The sequence below is a fragment of the Gracilinanus agilis genome, chromosome 6 (genome assembly GCF_016433145.1).
Source record: "Gracilinanus agilis isolate LMUSP501 chromosome 6, AgileGrace, whole genome shotgun sequence".
Taxonomy (NCBI): domain Eukaryota; kingdom Metazoa; phylum Chordata; class Mammalia; order Didelphimorphia; family Didelphidae; genus Gracilinanus; species Gracilinanus agilis.
Genome location: NC_058135.1, coordinates 8,419,912 through 8,436,508, shown reverse-complemented (window position 1 = coordinate 8,436,508; position 16,597 = coordinate 8,419,912).

The following is a 16,597-nucleotide window of genomic DNA, read 5'->3' as shown; positions in this document are numbered from 1 at the left end:
AGCTGCCGGAGAGCGGTGAGACGAGAGACGTGGCGCGCCTGAGGAACGATACAGACTCCACTGCAACCCCTAGCCCGGGTCTGCCCCACCCGGGCCGCCGGCCCCGCCCCCGCGGGCCGGCCCGCCCCGGCCTGCCCCAGCGCCTGCGCTGCTTCGGCTGCCGGGCTGGGCCGGGGCTAACGTAGAGCGGGGCGGGGACTGGGTCGGCCTCGGGGGGCTGCCTCCCAGGCGCTGTCCCCTCCTCTCGGTCTAGACAACCCTCCCCCCTCCCGCCACTGGCCCAGCCCCAAGGTCAGAGCGGTGGACAGGGACGCCCTTGACCGCCTGGGTGTGGACTGAAGGGAGCTTCCCAGAAGCCTCCTGGCGAAAAGTTCCTCCAAAGATCGCTCGTAGATAGCACCCTCGAGTCATAGCGAGTTCGCAGGATGCTCCCCGGGAACGCGGGGGGTTCCTGTACCTGCAGAAGCGCTGCCTTAGGAATCCTAGGGCCGGGGTTTGCGAGCTGGGGGATCTAGCGGGGCCTCAGCTTCCTGGTCTGTGCTATGGGAGAGATGATGTCGGGAGCCCTTCAGCTCCCTACTTGGCATTCTGCATACATCGAGACTTGGACTCTCAGCCTTTTCAGCCAGCCAACCAGCCAGGCACTAGTGTCAAGGCGAGAGGGCCGAGGGCCGAGCTAAAAGCCGGGGAAGGGGAAGCTCCTCTGGGCTGGAGCTGTCCAAACGGGGAATGCCTTGGCTTAGGAAGTCGTGGGCGTCTTCCTTGATGGGGGTCTCTAAGCTGAGACACTTTTACAATCCATGTTCAGCTGTGGTTTGGTTCCAGAGGCCTTCTCTGGTTCTGAGACTCACCTGTGGCTCTGGGCCAATCCTTTCATTTTACAGATGAGGAAACTGAGGCCCAGGAACGTTCATTGACTCGCTCAAGGTCTCTATCAATCACAGGTACTAAATGGCAGAGACTTTCCCTAGCTAGCCAGGAAAGCCCTTTTGTCATCCATTGCCACAGGAACCTTCATTCAAAGTTCTCACCGATGGCTTAAGTCCCTAAGGAATTTCGTTTGCATTCATACTAAGGTGTGAATGACAATCACTGCTGGTGGTTTAAATGTCTGGGGATGGGGGCAACTAGGTGGGTTGAAAGGCAGTCCTAGAGACTGGAGACCTGGGTTCAAATCTGGCTTCAGACAACTTCCTGGTTGTGTGACCTGGACAAGTCATTTAACCTCCACTGCCTAGGCCTTACCACTCTTCTGCTTTGGAACCAAAACATAGTATTGATTCTAAGATGGAAGGTAAGAGTTTGACTAATTTGTTTGTTTAATTTTTTAAGTCTGAAGATCACTGGATTAAGAGCTGAAAAAAAAAATCTTTAGACATATCTAGTCCAACTGTCTCTTTTTCACAAAGTGGGAAACTGAGGAAGTGCAGAGAGAGCATGACTTGTACAAGGTCACATAGGGAGTAATTAACAAGGATAAATTTCTAATTCTCTGAGTCAAAGGAATCTTCAATTGGTAGAATATGGGGGGAGGGCAGCTGGGTAGCTCAGTGGATTGAGAGTCAGGCCTAGAGATGGGAGGTCCTAGGTTCAAACCCGGCCTCAGCCATTTCCCAGCTGTGTGACCCTGGGCAAGTCACTTGACCCCCATTGCCCATCCTTACCACTCTTCCACCTATGAGACAATACACCGGAAGTACAAGGGTTTAAAAAAAAAAAAGAATATGGGGGAGGGGGAGGAAGAGTAATCTTTTGAGCCACTGATTTTCCCAGAGTCCCTTCACTGGTAGATTCAGTTGTGCCCTACAAATTGGGAGGTTCTTGACCTCATTCGGGGTTCTCTTGGCAAAGACACTGAAGTAGTTTGCCACTTCCTTCTCCAGTTCATTTGACAGATGAGGAAACCAAGGCAAATGGGATCAAGCAATTTGCCCTGGGTCATATAGCCAATGAATGTCATATAGCCAAAGACAAGACTTCCTGACTCCAGGCCTGGCACTCTATCCCCTGAGCCACCTAGCTACGCTGCCCTACTTCTGAAAAATTTCCTCTTCCTATACTATGTTGATGCTGAGTATAGAAAGCAAATGGGGGGCTTTGTGCAAGGCAGAAGAGTGAATGGGTCAAGTCTAAGCTCCTAAATTCAAAACCAACAAATCAATAGAATTTGTGAGGCGTTTATTATGGGGAAGCAAAATGAAGCTCTCGATCCCAGATCTCACGAAGAAATCCAAAGGGACAGATGTTGTCTCACATCTGAAAGTCTCTGCCCCAAACATTTCTACTTATAATGTTACAGGAATGAGGAAACAGACAAAATCCCAAAGAGAGGCTGATGAATGTTATTAGAGGGATTCATCAAATGCCAATACAGAAAGATTACCGTGCACTGATTCTCTCTTCCTAGGAAACCAAGGCAGGATTGGGGAATGACTGACCAAGTGGTGGTATATGATTGTAATGGGATGTAAGGAATGATCAGAAGGATGGTTTAAGAAAATCCTGGAAAGACCTACATGAACTGATGCAAAGCGTAGTGAGTAGAACCAGTAGAAGATGACATAGAGTAGGCCCAAGATTATGTGATAAACAGTTTATATGACTTAGCTCTTCTTTTTTCAAAAACCCTCACCTTCTGTTTTAGAATCAATACTATGTATTGGTTCCAAGGGAGGAGAGTGGTAAGGGTGGGCAATGGGGGTCAAGTGACTTGCCCAGGGTCACACAGCTGGGAAGTATCTGAGGCAGATTTGAACCTAGGACCCCCCCCACCCCAATCTCTAGGCCTGGCTCTCAATCTACTGAGCTATCCAGCTGCCCCCTTCACCTTTTCTTCCAATATAGCATTCATGTACAACTTGGTTAGCCATTCCCCAACCGATGGACATTTAATTTGTTTCAGTTCTTTACTGCCACAAAAAAAGTACTGCTTGAAATATTTTAGTGACTAGGGGCCCTTTCTTTCTATCTTTGACCTCCTTGGAGGTTTTGCCCTGCATTGGGATCTCTGGGTCAGAGGAGATGGAAATCTTAATCACTTTCTGGGCATTACTCCAAATTTCATTGTGGAATAGAAAAGTATTTTTTTTAAAGGACCAGAGGAAAAGTTCCAACATTATGATGTAATTTGAAAGGAATATCAAATTTCAAATATAAACATTTGACTGACTGAAGACTTTCAAGTTAATAAGCATTTCTTAAACATATATTATGGGAGAAAGCTAGGTGGCTCAGTGGATTGAGAACTAGGCCTAGAGATAGGAGGTCCTGGGTTCAAATATGAACTCAGACACTTCTTAGCTGTGTGACCCTGGACAAGTCACTTAAGCTCTACTGCCTAGCCTTTACTATTCTTCTGCCTGGGAATCAATACACAGTATTGACTCTAAAATAGAAGGCAAAGATTTTTTAATGCATATATTATGGCAGCATAATTGCTAAGCACAAAAAAATGACTACACCATAAAATAATTTAAACTTGGGATCTAAAAAACATTAATAATAACTATAAGTTGAAGGGGGAAGAGATGTCTAGCTAGCTAATGAGAAAACCTTATTTCTTATTGTAGTAAGTGGCTGGACTTTGTTTTTCCCAGAAAATATTTCAAAAAATTAAAATTTATCAAAACAAAAAATAGTAGATGTTGCAAACATCTCAAAGTCTATTTTCTAATCTAATCGCTGGGCTGCTAGGAAGTTCGGAGTTTCCTCAGCTGCAAAGGAAACCAATTCCTTATTCTTTTCTTAGTGAGTGGAATTTTAAAAAGAAATCCAGTCCTTGCCAGTCCTGCCTGAGCCAAGGATGACTTCTGGAATCAGCTCGGCTCTGGTCACAGTTCCGACATACTTACAATAACTGACTTTCAAAGAGTGTTTAGTGCCAGCAAAGAGCCAAGTACTGAGTTCGGTTATCCCACCAAAGGCTCTATCCCTCCATTTGGCTCCATTTTATTTCAGGGTGAAATTGTTCATCTATGACATAAAGAAGCAAAGTACCATGTAAATTTCAAGAACCACATTCCATAAATGCCACCGTAGCTGGCTGTTTGTTTTGAAATATTACTCTTGGACTTAGCGAAGAAAGGTCCCCATCGGTATCCTCCGTTGATAGGAACCCTCAGAAACAGAAAGAACTTCAGATGCCAACTTTTCCAAGTATTAACTGACGAGGCATCTTCTCCAAATCTTAGTCCTCCAAACTCCACTTAAAAACTTCATCTGAGATGAAATTTAGGACCTTCTAATGCAGCCCATTTTACTTTGTTTTTCCTGACAAGATCTAAACCTGTTTCTCTGAAGTGCCTTCCAATTTTTGTCTTCTGAGGCCAAGCAAAATAAGTAGATTTCCTGTTACATAAAACAGCCCTTTAGATCCTTGGAGATAACTGAACAACTATGAGTCAAGAAATTATGAAGTGCCAGCCATTGTGCAGTTCCCTCTGTCTTCTCCAAGTGTAACGTTTTCAGTTTCGTCGGCCAGTCCTTTTATATGAGCTTGAGACTCTTCACCTTCCTGCTTGTCCTTTTACTGTTACTTGCTCAGTTTGTCAAGGTTCCTAATAAACCATGGCCCCCAGAACTGGCTGGGGAAGTGACCTGACCAGAGAAAAGTAGTTACAGTTGTTACTTCCCTCATCCAAACATTTTGCTTCTCTTAATGTAGTCACGTATGTGTTCTATATAATAAGGGAGCTATATAGTAGAGAATGCTTTCTCGCACGCATCTCCCTTCAGTGTTACAGTCCACTAAAATCTCAAGTTGTTTTTTTGAGCCATTGTCTACTTTTCTCTTTCTCAGCCTCTGAATCTATTCTATAAGGGGGAAAATCATAGTATCATGAGATGGTAGACCCAAAACTGGAAGAAAACTTAGGGACCATCAAGTCCAATCTCCAAATTTTCAAGTAAAGAAACTAAGGCACAAAGAGGGTAGGTGATTTACCCAGTTGTTTCTAATCTTTCTGATTCTCTGCAATGAGGATAAATATATTATTTATTATGGGGAACATTTTTCTACAGCTTTACTAAAGACCTAAGGAAACATTTGAAAAAATGTCTCGGAATTCCATTGAATTCATGTGTCTTCATACCTAGGAGTATCTTGGAGAGATGATCAAGGGTTTTTTGGTTTTGTTTTGTTTTGTTTTTTGGTCCAGACCTATAATTTTAGCAGTATAATATAGAACTCTCCTAGAGGGGAAATTCCCTGTGCTAATGAAGATTGGCAGCTCACAGTAGAGAAATGCTTTGTCCAGAGGCACATGGCTAATAAATCCAGAAGACTACAGAATCATAAAGAAGCAGATACATACTAGGAGGTGTGACCCTGGGCTAGTCACCTTACTTCTCAGTGCTCTAAGTAGCTCTCTAAGACTCTAAGTTGCTAATAAGGTGTCACTTTGAATTGGTAGAGTAAGTTCCCAGTGCTCTCTTCACCCCTGAAACATCAGGTCCAATCCTTATCCCTACAAGCTCATAGCTTTTGAGCTAAAAAACATCTTAGAAGTCTTCTAATCCAGTCCTCTCATTTTACAGATGGTTCAAAGGCAGAACTTGAACTCAAGTCTTTCTGACTCCAAGGCCAGCCCTATTGCCATTATACGTACTGCCACTCTGTTTTATACAATAAATGTGTTGTTGAATCATTTTCCCAGTCCTGTCTGACTCTTCATGACTCCAGTCTGGGGTTTTCTTCACAAAGATAGTGGAATGATTTGCCATTTCTTTCTCCAGCTCATTTCATGGATGAGGAAACTGAGGGAGTTAAGTGATTTGTCCAGGATCACATGGCTAGTAAGTGTAAAGTCAGATTTTAACTCAAGAAGGCAGTCTTCCTGACTCCAGGCCTGATGTTCTATCTACTATGCCACAGATCTACCCTCTGATAAATGCAAATTGAGCATAATATTAAAGTTTAATGCTTGGGGCAGCTAGGTAGTACAGTGGATAGAGTGCCAAGAGGGGAATCAGAAGGACCCAAGTTCAAATCTTACCTCCAGATACTTCCTAGGCCCTGGGCAAGTCACTTAATCCCAACTGCCTCACCCTTACCACTCTTCTGTCTTTGAATTGATACTAGGATGGAAGGGAAGGATTTAAAAGAAAAGTTGAATAATTTTTTCCTTTTACAACATATGAAGTATATAGTGGTTTCATTCCTCCCCCAACTAGTCAATGAATCAACAGTATCAGGGAGACACTGGCTCTGTCCAGTCACTATGCAAAGAGCTGGTGATACACAAGCAAAAGAATCCTAGTCCCTGTCCTCAAGAAGCTTACATCAAAGGGAACCCATTCTAGTAGTGCCCAAATGAAACGACATAGGATAAGTGCAGGCCCTGGCCCTGGGATTTCACTGGAGACTTTCATGGTAAGGAAAGTCCCTCTACCAAAGCTGACTGGCACCTCTACAACTTACAGTCTTAGATGCCTAATACTGCCCACTTCACTGGTGATGTTTGGACTTTAAGTGCCAGAGTTACACAAAGTTGTCGGCTTCACTCTCTCTTCCAGAGACCTCCAAGTTGGGTGGCAGGACAAAAGTCAGGATGACTAGCAATGATCCAGAATGCCATGGATGGCCTTGGCATCTTCCATGTCTGACCAAACTCTAAGCACTCCCCAGCACTTGCTTCCATCACCTTCAGGGCTGTTGGAACGAATTGTTCTCATTCCCCCATTCTGATGGGAAAAGTCTTCTCATGCCTGGGGTAGATACTCCCTGACTCATGGAGAGATTTGAAGTCTCTCAGTTGCCTAGGTAATCACTGAGAATGGAATTGACTTGCCCAGGGTCACACAGAGACAGGATTTAAAACCCAGGTCTTCCTGTCTACAAAGTCATCTCTCTCTCTCTCTCTCTCTCTCTCTCTCTCTCTCTCTCTCTCTCTCCCTTCTTCCTTCCCTCCCTCCCTCCCTGTCTCTGTCTCTGTTCCTCCCTCACTGTCTCTGACTCTCTCCCTGTCTCTCTCTCTGTCACTTTGGAATTTTTTTTTTCAAAATTATCACCTGGGACAAACTTGATTTTATCCCATTGTCATCCACCTGCTATCTCCTCACCCCTTTCCCTGCCCTCTAGCCTACAGACAGAAGGAGAAGACCAGGGACAGCTCACTAGCTCTCTTCCCACCTGAAACCTGGCCCTGTTCAACCACCTCCCAAGGAGATAAATCAATAAAGGCTGGCCCCAGGCAGTGAGCTCCAGGAGGCCCTTCTCATGACTCAGAGCCCTGGAATCCCAAGAGAAGAAGTTTTTCCTTTAAAAAAATGTTTTTAATTCACTAAAAAGAAGGGCAGAGGGTAGAAACACATGGGCCCAGATAGGAGTGTGAGCTTGTAGGCTGCTTTCAACTGTGTGAGAGAGAAGGCGCTGTCCTGCTTCAGGGATGATTACTCAGCTTACGTATTCTATAGATATAAAAGGAAGGTGGGAAGGTCAGGGTGCCATTCTCATGTGAAATGGAAGAAAAGAAGCCACTAATGAGAGCTTGCCCCAGTTTGGGGAACAGGAAAGGGACAGAAGTCTAACTGGGTCAGCCCTTCACATGGAGGAAATGGACAGGGGCAAGCACAGAGTCAGAAAGAACTTTTGCCCCTAAGGCAGCACAAAACACAGTCAGGAGACAAACATTTATTGAACACCTATTATGTATTCATTCTATCTGTCTGTCTATCTGTCTCTCTCTCATTCTCTCTTCTCTCTCTCATTTTCTCTCTCTTTCTCTCTCTCTCTTTTAGCAAGACATAATTATTTTGATATCTTTTAACTGATAACCCTAAATCAACCCATGGGTGTGACATGTTGGACTTAAGAGTCAGAAAGACTTGGGTTCAAATCCCACCTCTGAAATTTACTATCTATGTGATCATGAGCAAATGATTTAATCTCACCAACCCTCAGTTTCTCCATGTTTAAAAGTGAAGAGGTTGGATTAATATGATCCTAATTCTTGTTAACTAGAAGCTAAGCTCTGTTGGATCCATGTTGCTGAAGAACTGAAAGACTTTCTATCATATCTTAAATTTTGGCCTTCTAAGGCAAACTCAAGTTGTTCCTCCCTCATTATGGCTCAGAGACAGGTTATTTAAGTTAGCAAATCTCTCTTTTGGAATCAAATGATCTCTGGGGGTACCTTACCCAGCCTTTAACTCAAAGATTCTTAATCTTAATTTAATTTAATTTTTAATTTTTCCATGGTTCCATGATTCATGTTGTCTCCCTTCCCTCCTCCCCCCCCCTCCTAGAGTTGACAAGCAATTCCACTGGTTTATACATATATTATCATTCAAATCCTATAACCATATTGTTCATTTTTGTAATAGAATAAAAAGATTCTTAATCTTAATCCATGAATCTGTTTTTTTTTATATTTTAGTAACTGCATTTTAATTTTTTTTAAAGATAGACAACCATTACAATATCAGGGTGGTTCCCATCATCATTTTTCTTTTGAATAAATAAATAGGTAATAATAATACACAATAGGTAATAGGAACTCCATCTAATATATACATATACATACATTATGCATGTACACAGGTATATAATTGTTATGTGTGTCTAATATGGAAAAATGAATGAAAGGAGAACTTGCAATAAGCTACCTAAGGAAAACAGTTACTGCTGAGTTAAAAGAGATCAAAATAATTGTGTCCTGCTAAAACAGTAAGAGAGACAGAGATAGACAGAGCGAGAGAGAGAGCGAGAGAGAGAGCGAGAGAGAGAGAGAGAGAGAGAGAGAGAGAGAGAGAGAGAGAGAGAGAGATTATCCTTCCTTTATATTCATTCTGTGAACTGTCTCACACTGGGAATGTTCTAATTGTATATCTCTCTGTTCTACCCAACTGAATTCTACACCATTAGTTTTCTCATGAGGTTGCTGTTTTCATCATTTTCAATTTGGGTAATACAGAGTCATTCCCAGAGCCCTCACAATCATGGAGTAACTGCAAATGCCAAATCCAAGCTGGGTGAGATGTTGGCCCACAATGGGATATTTTGCCATTTTGTGAGCTCTGGCTGATTCCAAAGGTGAGTTATCTGTTGCAAAATCAATCTGTAAACATTTATTGTGTCTACTGTGTGCTAGGCACAGTGATGTCAGCCAGGAAGTCGAGAAGGTTCTTTCCTGAATAATTACCAGGCTTGGTCCAAGTGTCTCTTCTAACTGTGGAACAATCATATTCCTTGGAATCTTGGGGGGTCTTTGGCATTCTATGGGCTTCACTAATCCATTTAGGAAAGCATTATGATAGCCCTACCCATGTTGATGGCAGTGCCCTTGTACAAGAGGTATTATTTCTTTCAGTGTTGCATTGTCACACACATTGCCAAACTCCCTCTTCATGGAACTATTCAAGCAAGATCTTCTGACAGGTGACTGGGGGTCATGTTTAATCTATCCCTCATAAAATCACTAAGGAAATGTGGAGAAAGCCAATCCAAGTCCACCGAGCCACTCATCCAATATCCACCATTATAATCAGTAGCAAAAAACTCACTTGTCCCCCCATTTTGTAGGGGGAATACAGAGAGGAAGTTGAGTCTGATTCTTTTTGAGAGGTATGGTCACCTCTTGCCTGTCTTTTTAGTTGTTCTCTCCAAAAAGTTGAGGGCACTTTCGGGGACCACACTATTCTTAGAATGAAAACAGGCATAGGGGAAGATAAAAAATATTCACTGTGACTAATTTCTTCCAGGGTACTAGTTCTACTTGTCTGTTTAGTCCAAAACAATGTCATATTTTTTTAAATCCTTAACTTCTGTGTATTGGCTCCTTGGTGGAAGAGTGGTAAGGGTGGGCAATGGTGGGGGGGGGGGGTTCAAGTGACTTGCCCAAGGTCACATAGCTGGGAAGTGTTTGAGGCTGGATTTGAACCTAGGACCTCTTGTCTCTAGGCCTGGCTCTCAATCCACTGAGCTACCCAGCTGCCCCCCAGATATCATATTTAATAGAGCATTGTTGGCCAAAACTTGTTATGGAATCCCTTTGGGATTCTGAGATAGAAGTGTGTGTTTTCCACTGATATTATGGAAATTTCTTGGGTTTTGAACCTGGAATTGGGTGAGAATTACCCTCTTTAATTTGCCATCAGTAAATAAGAAGAACCATTTTGTCTTATGAAAATGTAGCCCTGCCCACACATCCAGGACAAAGTGACAAGAGATAAAAAAAAGCTTGAGGTGTCCATCACTGTGGCTCAATCACCCTTGTTTGCTAGCCCATTCATTTTCTTGTGATACAGCTCATATCTCAAGCCTGCCCTCTTCCCGGCATGGATCCCCAGTTCCGATGTTTAATTAAAATTCTATTGGGCTGAGGAAGCAACCTTTCTTCACCTCTTCATTGATGTGGATGTTCAAGGAACAGCCGACCTTAGAACAGGCTTATTGCCCCCAACTGGATCTCTGCAAGACAGTATCCTCATCATACAGGCAGCCCATTTTAGTGCCAACCAGATGGAACCCAAAGCTAAATACATTTGTCAGATCCAAAATACCAGCCCACACATTTGCAGCATCTCAATGTCTGTCATCAGTGATAAACTGCCACGAAATCTGGGGCCCACAGAATCCTTTAATTGGCATGAAACTCTTTGGGCACTTGCGGATACATTCAATATTCCTAGCACTTCAATCCCTTAATCATTCTGATAAAGCTGAGCCATGATATTAGAGATATGAGTCTCCATTTGAAGAGCAGATTCATATCATTTTTGTTGTAGATTAAAATGGAATTGAGAAAGAGGGGAAAGAAATAATCATTTATTAATGATTTGCTACATGCAGGCACTGTGCTAAGTGCTTTATGAATATCACCTCATTTGATCAGCATAACAACTCTGGAATGCAAGTGCTATTTTTATTCTCACTTTCCATTTGAGGAAACTGAGTCAGGCAGAGGCCAAGTGACTTGCCTACAGTCCATAGTTAGTGTCTAAGGCTCAATTTGAACTCAGGTCTTCCTGAACCCAGGCCCAACACTCTCTCCTCTGAGACTAGATTAGGGAACTGCTACTCCTTCAGGATATAGTTATATTTCTGTGAAATATTTAAATTTGGAGTAAAAATATGCCCCTGAAATTAATCTTTTTCCATAGCCAGTACTGTATTATTATTACATATCCTCAAATAAGTATAATTTACCCACTTCAGAGTGGGTAAATGGGTCCAGAAATGGATTTTCTACAGCAGACAGAGCATCATAGTCTGGTACCAACAGATATAAAACCTTGGAGGAAATGATAATGGGTTCAAATCCCTCTGAAAATAATTATACAAAATGGATGTTGGAATCCGATCAAGCACCACAGCCTCAGTCGTTAGTCGTTTCCTTGGTCATTCCATGTGTTTTACTTTGTATACATTTAAAACCATTATTCCAAGAAGCAACCTCAGGCTTCATCTGACTACTGTGTGATCTAACAAAAAAAGGAATCTATCTGGAACAGCTAGCCTGTTGCTCTATGGGGCAGCTCACCAGACTCACTCATGAGCACATCCTGTGAGGCTCTTGTGGCATGATATAGTGAGAAGAGGGCTGGATGGCCAGCTGGGAGAGACCTAGGATCCAGTTCCAGTCTTTGTGACCATGAGGAAATGACTTAACTTCCTCAATGCTCAGTTTTCTTCTTTGCCAAATGAGAACAATAATGCTATTTGGATCCCTTCCTCTATCTCTTAAGGAGCAAGAAGCAAGGTGGGGCCTGTATCAAGTTTCCCAGCAGCTTCCCCTGAACTTTCCAGACTGCCTTCTAAGGATGGAGAGGAGCCTTGATGAAGTTACAAAGTCTTCAAATATTAAAGCTGACCTCCCGGACAGAATTTACTTGAGAACACATAGGATTCAATGAGAAGAAATGTCTTCTAGTTATAAATCATCCTATAATTAGATTATATTCATTATAATTAGCAGCCTACCAGGGTCCCAGCAGCAGGGGGGAGGGGAGTAGACAAGTAGACATGTAGATGAAAACTGCAGTCACTAAACAAGCCTTTATTAAGCATTTACAGTGTGCCAAGTACTTTGCTAAGTGCTATTAGGGATACAAAAAAAATGCCACTCACTGTGCACATAAAAAATATATACAGTGTTGGGGCAGCTGGGCAACTCAGTGGATAAAAATCCAGGTGTGGAGATAAGAGGTCCTGGATTCAAATCTGGCCTCAGACACTTCCTAGTTGTGTGACCCTGGGCAAGTCATATAACTCCAATTGCCTAGCCTTACCACTTTTCTGCCTTGGAACAGAGACTCAGTATCAGTTCTAAGACAGATAAGGGTTTTAAAAAAATACATAGTGTCCCTCGAAGATAATCTTAAAGAGAAGGTGCTAGAGTGGAGAAGGGGAGAAAGAAGAGAAACCCAGAAAGGTATCTTGCAGAAAGTAGGGTTTAAGCTTGTTTTGAAGGAAGGTAGGAAAGCTAGGGGCAGAGGCAAGAAGGGAGAACAGGCAGTGAAAAAAACAAAAATAAAAACAGAGTGAGGAGATCAACCATCCTACTCTCAGAAGAGCAAGAAGGACAAGGAGTAGGGGTAAGAATTCTAGAAAGGTAGAAAGTAGTTAAGTTGTGAAAGGCCTTAAATGCCAAGCAGAGAGTCTTAGAATTGATCTTAGATATAATAAGGAGCTACTTGAGTTAAAAGAGAAGGTTGGTGTGGTTAGAGCTGGGCTTCAGGAAAATCACTGACAGCTGAATGAAAGAGAGATGGGAGTGGGGAAGAGACAAGGTAAAGGCTTAAAAAAACAAAAGATTTTTGGTAACTCTGAAGAGAGGAGTTTGAGTACAATGCCAAGGATTGCAGGAGGTTAGTGAGAGGGGAAGTAGAGGCACCAGATGTAAACCTAACTTCTCAAGGAGTTTGTTTAACCACAAAGAGGAGAAGAGATATAGGCTGATAGCCAGAGGGGGATGGTAGTTTCAAGTGAGAGTTTTTTTAGGATAGCTGAGAAGTGACTCTTTGTATAGGCATCAAGGAAAGAGCTAACATTAAGAGGAAAGGTTGAAGATTAGAGAGAAAATGGGAATGTACTGAGGAAGTAATTTGTTAGAAAAGACAAGATGGGCTTCATGAAAATTCAGGAATGATGGATAGGTGATTTCTATTCAGAAACAGTCAGATAATTTCTGAAGTGCCTTTAAGCAATGAGATGCTCTAGTTCTGTGGCTAAGTGCAAAGCAGAATGTGGGCACTGGGTAACACACTCTTAGATGTGAGCACTTAGGTTTATAAATTTGGGGGCTAGAACAAAGCTTGCCAATCTAACCCAAACCTCCCATTTTACAGAGAAGAAAACTGAGGAACCAAGGAAAGTCAAAAAGGTTTCGAGTGGCAGAGCTAGAGTTCTGGCCCAAGACTTCTGGGTTCTTACTATAATGTATTTTTGATCCCAGGCAAGCTAAACTTTCCTTTACTAAAGCCCTGCTCCAATACCAACTTGAAGCATAGAAGTGGCCATGGGCTCTCAAAGTTAAAGGGAATGTTGTTCCAGTTCTATACATCCAGAATAGGAATTTGTGAGCCAAGTGATTGGCGGCTATGTGTGTGTGGCAAAGAAGGGCCCAGCCAAACTCATCGAGACCCATGGCCAAAGGGCAATGCCTCTTTTGGATATGGCCATTTTCAATGACTGCCTGAGAAGGATGAAGTAGGATGAGACATATGTAATCCACACTGATGAAGTTGCAGAGCCCTGGAACATTCCAGCAGGCCTCCCAGCAGAAATTGCTTGGGAGTATAGGAGAAGATGAGAAGGAATGCCTCCTTAATATAAACACTAAGGGACGTGGATCAACAGAACGATGTCAAATAAAAATAAGAGCACTGAGTGTTCTCCTCGGTAGCTCTGAATATCCAGCTTTCATGACTGCTTCATTCCTCTAAGACCCTCTATGCCACATTTGCCTGGTCACACTCTAATCCTAACTTTAATTCATCCATTTTTAGCCAAGCGCAGGCTGCATAATTCACTCATTTTTCCAATCTCCTTGAAGCTCTGTTTGACAGTAGAATTCCCCTTTTCCCCACCATTCCTCCCTCCATAAACACTTGCCTCATTCCAGGGCACACATCTCTCTTGCCCAAAGACACAAATCTTTGTTCCACATATAGCCCTCTGAACTCTGAATAAATAAGCAACCAAAACTAGTTCAGGAAAACTACCAGGAGAAACAATGCTAGTTCTGTCCCTTAGTCTGGACCAAGAGAAGCTGCTGACCATGGTGACGAGTAATCAGAGGACTTCTCCAACCCAAATCTGTCCCTTAGCCAACAGCCACACTGATTGAATATTTTACTGGAGAAGGGATGTGTATGTAGTAAGCAATAATGATGCCTCTATCAAAAAAAGTAGCAAGAAAATAGGGTTATGGAAGCATTTTTCAAAATGCACAGAAAAGAACAAAAGAAAGGTCAGAAGGAGACACTGGCAAACAAGGCAGCTGTAAAACTGATCTATTAAATTTATTAAGTGCCTTTTAAAAAGCAAGATGTACATTATAGAGACTTGTGGTTTGATATACAAGAGTATTTTTCCATTTTTTCTAGGTGAAAATACTCAGAGTTGATGATTTTTTATAATTTCAAAATAACAAATAATTTTTTTCAATAAAAAGAATACTGATATGCTAAGCTCCCTCTCCAAGCCTCTCATTTTAAATTTTTATAGTCTGAGAAAAATTAACAAGTTAAGGCATTTATTTATTTTTATTTATCATACTTTGCACTTTCGTATGAATTGGTTTATCAGTTCCCTTTCCTGGACAGTTGGCTGAGATCAGAGCAGTGAAGGAGTAGTACTTTACTTTTTGTTTCCAACTAACAAACACCAAATAGAAAGAACATTTCCATAGAGATAGTAGAAAGGAAAGAGAATCAGATATGAAATTATAAATCTCTAGTATATACAACTTCTTTTTTAAAGTAAGTTAAATATTGAGAGCCAAGCCTAGAGATGAAGGTCCTAGGTTCAAACTTGGCCCCCTTCCTAGCTGCGTGACTCCAGGCAAGTCAATTAAGCCCCCTTGCTTAGCCCTTATCACTCTTCTGCCTTAGAACCAATACATCATATTGGTTCTAAGACAGAAGGAAAGGGTTTTAAAAAATAAAAATAATTTTTAAAGTGCATTACAAGAGCAGAACCAGGAGAACAGTATATACAGTAAGAGAAACATTATACAATGATCAACTGTGAAGGACTAAACCATTACAGCCAAAAGGATGTTCTAAGACAAAAATGATAAAAATGCTATCCCCAGCCAAAGAAGGAACAGTTGGAATCTCATTGCGCCTCAAAGCAGACCATCCATCACTTTATTTCCTTCATGAGTTTTTGATTGTATGTATGATAAGTGTCTTCAGTCATACGAGACATGGAGAATCTAGAAATATGTACTACATGAAAGCCCTGATATAACTTATATCAGACTATTTACTACCTGGAGTGGGGAGGGAGGCAAAGGGAGAGAAGGAGATCATTTGAATCAAAAAATGTCAGAAAACAATTGTCAAAAATTGTTCCCTCTTGTAATTGAAAAAAATAAAATTCAATTTTTTAAAAAGGACATTATAAACTTAATAAATAACTTTCAAAGCTATCCTATTTTTTTCATGATTCTTTCTGGCCTTCTTTCTGTTCTCTTCTGTGTATTTTTGAAAAAACAAATTCAATGACCCTCTTTCCTTTCTTTTTTTTGGTGGGGGGGAGCAATATATACTATCTCTGCCTCTTCCATTTCCCTGCCTAAGTGAAAAAAATCAAAACAAAATCCTTGTAACAAATATACACAGTGAAACAAAACAAATTCTCACATTGGCCATGAGCAAAATTGCATGTCTAATTCTGTACCCAGGTTATCACTTCTCTATCAGTAAGTATGGGTAGCATGTGTTATAACAAGCCATCTGGAATCATGGATAGTCATTACATTCATCAGTTTGTTAGAATTTCAAATTTGTTTCTATTTATAATATTGTTATTGTATAAATCGTTCTTCTGGTTCTGCCCTTTTCGCTCTATACAAGTCTTCCCAGGCTTCTCTGAAAGCATTCCTTGAGTCATTTCTTATCACCGGTGCAGTAATAGTGGAATACTTTTAAAGGCTGAGAAATGGGGGAAAGGAAAAGGACATAGAAAAGCCCAAAGACATTATTTTGAAGAAGATGGCACTACCTAGGATGGGTAGGGAGGAGAGAGGTATCAAAGTGAGAAGCAAATAGTGCATTTTGAGTGTGGGAAAGTTAGAGAAGCACACTGAAAAGGAAGGAGAGTATAAGAATAATTAGGAGAGCCAGTCAATGAATGTTATGATAGAGGGGAGATAGAAAGAGCCTATGAAGGTGAGACTCTCTTCTAGCTCTCCCCTCCCACCGATTATGTACTGTCGAGACTTCGAGGGGGCGTCACCCCTAAACTGGGTGAACTGTATGGTTCTGCTGCCCCACGGAGAGACAGATTTAATCCATTAAAAATTTTGTTTCAATGCCCATTAGGATGCTAGAAGCATGGGATGTTAGGGCTGTAAAGTATCTTAAAGGTTCATCTAGTCCCATTCCTTATTTTGCAGATGAGGAAATAGAGACTGAGAAACATGAATCT